Here is a 6,663-nt window from a genome sequence, read left to right as displayed (position 1 = left end):
ATGAAATAAACTCAGCCATAAATACTTAAATAAATTACAAAATATATTAAATAAATAAAAAATATTAACATAAAAAATTGTTTTGTAACAAAAACTTTTTCATCATTTGCCGCAGGATGCAACTAGGAAAACATACCAGTGCATATTTGCTTGGCTGCTCCATTGTGCAGCATTTCCCTTCCTGCACGCACTTCATACGAGAGCGGCATACAAGCCGTGTAACTAATAGAGTTACACGCTACTTTACACAATTTTTGTGCATTTCTGTGTGTTGGTTAAGCGTAAAACACACGTATTGTGGCTCAACTTTTCTCATTATTAAAATAGTTGCCAAATAGTTAATTATCAAATGTTTTAAATACTGAAACATCCTCCACAACTAATAGCAGTGAAGCAGAATATAATGAGTATTGTAATTATAAAAACAACAGCAAAATCAAGTTAAATATTTTCATTGTAAAATAAAGCGAATGGATTTATACGTAGTACGGATTCGTTATGATATGCAGTGGTATAAGTGCACTATTTACCTTAATTAGCTCATGATAGTCATAAGTATATTGCACTCTATATTAGAAAACTTTTGTTAGGGTACATATATAATATATATAAACTTTTAAAACAATATGTAAAATGATGGTTGAACAAGCCATATTTATTTTTCACTACTAACATATTTACTAATTAGATTTAAGTAACGTGGAATCGAGTTATTGAAAAGATAAAAATTGGTATCAATTCATTTTATTCATTACACTTACATTTACATAAAATATTTTTTTTTATTGGTAATATACCAATAAATTACTCAAAGTAAGAAAATGATGAACCAAAAATTTACCGAAATAATTTGAGTTTCTGTTAAGTAGCTAAGATTACAAAGGGCTTCATGCTTCAACTTCGAAAGATGATTGTTTGGTACGAAAAACAAATAAACCATAATTTCTACAAAATACTTTAATCACACAATTTATCTTGAATATTTTAAAATAGCAAATTTTTCGTAAAATACTTTCATTACTAATAATTAAAAAATATAAATATGTTTTTCTTTTATTATAACTTAAATATCAACACAACATTGCGAAAGAAACAAATTTTACTGTATATCAATTTAAAAAAATGTTTAAATAATATAATAAACAAAACAACAATAAATTAAATTACAATATTGCAAAAAAAAACATTTTATTATCTATGTGACTATAAAGAGTTGTTGTCCTCAGAGATATATGAAACCAGGTAGGCGAGTAATGAGAAATGAGTTTGTCCGGGAGAAGTATTATTACTCGAACTTATTAAAGAATTTATTAGTTCTAATTCAGAAACATAATTTGCAACATCTCAAAGAAGTATCCTATACACGTATTCTATTGGAGATTGGAGATATATAATAAAATTCAGCTTCTGCTAAACCTTCGCAATATAATATAAAATGCCTGCCGGAAAAAGTCTAAGTTATACATTATTTTTATACCGTGAAGAGCTGGCAATGAAGAAAATTAATCATATGGAATTATACAGAAATAAAATACACCTCACTGATAAGTTGATAAATGGATCAATGAATATTATAAAGGAATGTAATGTAGATAATCTAAATGCAATACTTTATAGTCTGACATTGAAGGAGACATTAATAAGCCAAATTCGTAAAAATATGAAGGGAAATATCGATGGATCACGTGAAGAATGAAGCAGATAAGCCAAAATTATATTTTACTATTATAAAAGAAATTTGTTATGTATATTAAAAATATTTTATAATATAATTAATCTTAACACTTTAGTATTAGAATTAATGGAATTAAAACTATTTTTTTATATTCGTTTGTGCTATATTGATATTTATTTATTTTATATGTAAAAATAAAAAAAAATCCAATTATAATTTTTGATCTCTTTCTTTATAAAACTTTTCAAGAAATTGCTTCCATATTCGTTATGATGTATTACGATTAGATGATGGAGCTCCATTCTCATTACAACATATTGAACTAAGGGAATAGGAAATACATTGGTAGTATGAAAACTCAAAATCCTGCTCAATATTTCCGTTAATTAATGAACAGCTACAATCATTCGTATGTAGTAAACTAATGTGTGAAGCGAAAATTTCCTCACAGATGTGTGGACTTAGAACACACCATTAAAAAAACCTCCATAATCATAACGAAGAGGGGCACTCAGATTGGATACCGTACATATTTGAGTCCAGATAACTAATACAAAATACAATTTTTTTCGAAATTTTTTGTTATTAAATTTCAGATAATTTTTTTTTTGATATTTTAATGCAGTAATTGGGCTTGCTAGAATAAATATCCATTTATTTCATTTGCAATATATGATTCAAAATGAATCTATGAAATTTTTAATTAAAAGTCAAGTACGACTGTGCGTTACTTGATTAAGAGTGCTGCCTCTGAGCTTCAAATTTGGCAGAGTGCGAGTTAAATCTCTGGTACTTGCAGTCTTAACAAAAAATATATTAAATACAAGAGTTATTTCCAAGACCACTGATGATGGATATTTGGCAATACTCGAAATAACTGTATGGCCAGCCAAAAATTCAATTAATTGAAAATAATAAAAAAACATTGTATGCTTTATCTTATACCTGTTCGAAATTTCTCTATGAAATTTTTAATACAATTTAAAAATATATTAATAACGTCTCTTCTATGATAAAATTAATTAATATTAATGTTTTTAATTTTTTATATGTGATTTAATCTTAATAAATTTTTTTGATATTAGAAAAATACATTCTTTTTACGACAAGAGAAAGAAATTTAATATTAATACTTTTTTTTGGAATATTTATGTGACGAATATCCTGTTAAGTCAACATTTTTAGCATTAAAAATATGTTAATGACTATAATTTTGCATTAAGTGTTGATTAAACATTAATCTTATAAAAATTGTTTGACATTTTTAATAGAATTTAACAGTATCTTTCATGACAAAATTAACAAAACATTTATTTTTAAGATTAATTTTTAATATATTTTTAAAATAGTTTCCAGATTTTTAAAATTTTAAAATTAAAAATAAATAATAATTTTTCTTTAATTTGTTATTTGCTGAATATTTTTATAAAAATTTGCATTCAAAAATACATTCCCCGTCGGTAACGTTGATTCCCAGTCTAGCAGCGTAGCTCAGTCGGTAACTTCCTAACACTAATTGGATTTTTCAATTTTAGGAATCATTTTTTTTTTTGAAAAATTATTATTTTGTTAGTTACGAGGTAATAAATATACCGTAACCAAAAAATATATAATAAATAAAAATTAGACTAAAAATTGACCAATGGTTTAAAATTATTATATGACGAGATTCAGAGTTACCAAAAAATATTCTTGTAACAACCCTGGCGGACAGTGAACTATCTCAGCGATCAACGGCTTTTGACGACAATTATTTAAATTCACCTTCTATTTATCTCTACCATAAATATTTTTCATTCTATTAGCAACTCGCTTTAATAATAAATTAACAGAACTGTTAATAATGTTAATGTAAATATTTTGGCGGTAATTTGCTTTCTCAAGCCAATGCACCGGGAACGAGAGTTCATAATAACTCAACTTTAGTTGCAGCAGCACACATAATAGAGAGAAGAAGAGCAAATCATACAAACAACAGGACAAATGCTGTCTACAAAACGAGGTAACAGAATGAAAAGTATGCACACATACATAGAAACACTTATATGTATAAAGTGAAATTAAATGAATGCACTTCCTCCGATGGCCCTCTTTCACCACTACAGTAGCAGTTGCTGAAATATTCTATAATAGAAAGAATATGAGAAGCAAAGTATAACAACGAAATTTATACTTCCGCTTTCGTGTTCGTCAGGCAAAGCCAAAAAATGTTAACGTTCTGAATGTTAACTTAGAAAAGTTTTGGCCTTAACAAGCCTTGCCAGATCTGCTGCTAATGCGCGAGCAACATAAAATGCAAAAATTAAGAATAATGCAATACGTTTACGTTGGCATTTTCGTTCTGTATTAAATGTTTGTTATCTGCTTTTTTTGTGAGTAAGGAGATCCAGCATAGATAAAAAAATTAAAAAAGTATAAACCGGAAACAAGAGGCAACGACTACCAAGAATTGTGTGCAATTAGTGCAGACGAATTACCAGCCACTTCCGATGGGTGTTAGTGGGTAAAACACAATAAAAACCAAAAACTAAAATAAAAACAAAAAAAAAAAAGATTTCATTCTGAAATTAATGTACATTTCGTGGTTTTTGTTGCACTTATCTTCCTTTTTTTATTTTTGACTACAGTTTCTGTAGATTTTTATTTAAAACTATTTTGCTCGTACTTCTAAAAATGTTCGAAGTATGGTCAAAATGTAACTCCCTTAGTTACCGACTGCCTGACTGCTGTATTTCATTATTTTATTGTATGTATTTTTCGGGGGTCGCATTTCAACAAATTGCTTCGAGGTGTATGAAGCATTCAACCAAAAATAGCAGAGTTGCATTAATTTTATTAAGAAGAATAAGAACTACTGAAATCCTCGTCGTATTGTTTTAGCCACAGGAAACATTGAAAGGAGCGGCGGTGAGGAGTGGTAAGAAATGGTGAGATGTTAAAACAAATGGAAGAGCTGCAAATTGCAAACTGTAATGCATTCTGATAAGCGAATTATTTTGCTTTTCAACTTGTTTAAGTAGCATAATCAACACTTTTGCATTTGTTTTTGCATTAAAACTGTGAAAAATTGGCTACTTCAAGTAAAATTTTTGTTTATTTTATGCGAACAATGCGTTTAAGTAAAATTGAAAAGTTCTAATTGCGAAGTGTAGTTGAGTAGTAATTAAGCTTTTTCAAGCTCTTATGGAACTGTTTAAGTTCTAAGTGAAATAAGTTATAAAACTGCAATACACAAAATTTTTTTTTAATATCTATTTAAGAAAAATTCAAGATACCTCAAATTAAAATTAAAGCAAAACTATGAACAAAATCTGACAAGTAGCGAATATTCACAACAGTATGCGTAAACAATTTTGTTATATTTACCAGAAAAATATATTGTGTATTATATATTCTTTCACCAGAAAATATGCTATATATTATTATAAAATAAATTCGTTGTAAAACTGTGTTCTGCTTTTTAAAATATTTTATTTATTAGTCGGATACGAATAGCAAATATAAGACAAGGACAAACATTTTATTTAATTTATTGAAATTTGAATGACCATACTACGCTATTTCGAGTATTGCCAAGTACTCTTCATCAGTAGTCTAAGGATATATACGAATTTCTTAATTAGTTTATAGTCCGTACATAATTTGTTTGGAGTACAAGTGCCAGGCTTAGAACGCACTTAAAACGAAAGACGAAATAGTTTCTTTTCATCATAAAGACGAGTTACTCTGGACAAGAAATAAAACTGCAACATTGCATTATATTTCATTAGCATATACTAATAAACAATGTAGCGTGCAGAAAAGTTAACATACTGTGCCAAATATTTAATACTCTACATGTAATGTAATTAACAGTCTGTTAAACTAGTTTCAATTAAAATCTCAACAATGAAGAAAACAGTCGACAAATGAAAAAGTATTTAGTCCAAACTTCTTTTTAACATTCTTTCAAATCTAATTGTGGTTTAATTAGTGTAACACATAAATAACACCCAGAAGCAATGATATTAGTGTCAGTCATGTAAAGATTTCATGTAAATTAAACTATATCAGTTACATTGCGTGTTGACTATTTACGTGTACTTGATTATACAGTATGTTAATATAGCACATATTCATTTACTATATAGTTTAAATAAATTGAAAGCTTATTAAGGGTAATCAATAAATGGAAAAAAATTTTAATTACTTAAGCGGCATCAATTTAAGTTATTTTACTTTATATTATAATTTTAGATATACATATTCAATTATATATAAATATCAATAAGTTAAAATTTGCATATGTGTTTGAAAATTTTATTACTTATTAATCAATTAGAAATTTATTATATTACCATTAGGAGATATAAACCACAAACAATTATTTTAAACATTTTTATAGAAAGAGTAACAGTGTAGTTATAATAATGCTCATATTAGAGCAATTAAATCAAAAACTTTTAACGATATATAATTATAAATAAAAATAAAAGTACTAATAATTATATATTTTAGAAGGTTTTATTTTACATGACCTTGTATTAGTCATTATACTATCAGCGGGTAAAAGTATATTGACCTCAATTCCATACTAAGTTATTTTTATTTCACCATTATTTTAAGGAATTTTGATTTATAATATACGCTATATAATATATTTCTTTAGATTTCTTTAATATTGGAGTTTTTTTGCTTTACAAGCTGTTCATTAAGCAAAAGTTTTGCTGAACATACCAAAATGGATAAGGAATAACTTTTTGTATTGATTAACCAGAATTTCTCTAAAAGTAATAGCTAGCTTATACACCAACTATAATAGTTCAAAACAATAGTTCAAATTTAACAAATATTGTTTTAGTTATTTAGGTATCAGAAATACTGGCCCGACAGTACCCAAAAATATAATAAAATCTCTAGACATGTTTGTATTCGAAGATAACCTATGCCATAGACACTACATCATCAGACCTAAAGTTAAGTCATTCTCACATTTTTATTCAAAGGTA

The sequence above is a fragment of the Teleopsis dalmanni genome, chromosome 1 (genome assembly GCF_002237135.1).
Source record: "Teleopsis dalmanni isolate 2A chromosome 1, ASM223713v2, whole genome shotgun sequence".
In the NCBI taxonomy this organism is placed as follows: domain Eukaryota; kingdom Metazoa; phylum Arthropoda; class Insecta; order Diptera; family Diopsidae; genus Teleopsis; species Teleopsis dalmanni.
This window is presented reverse-complemented; position numbering follows the sequence as displayed.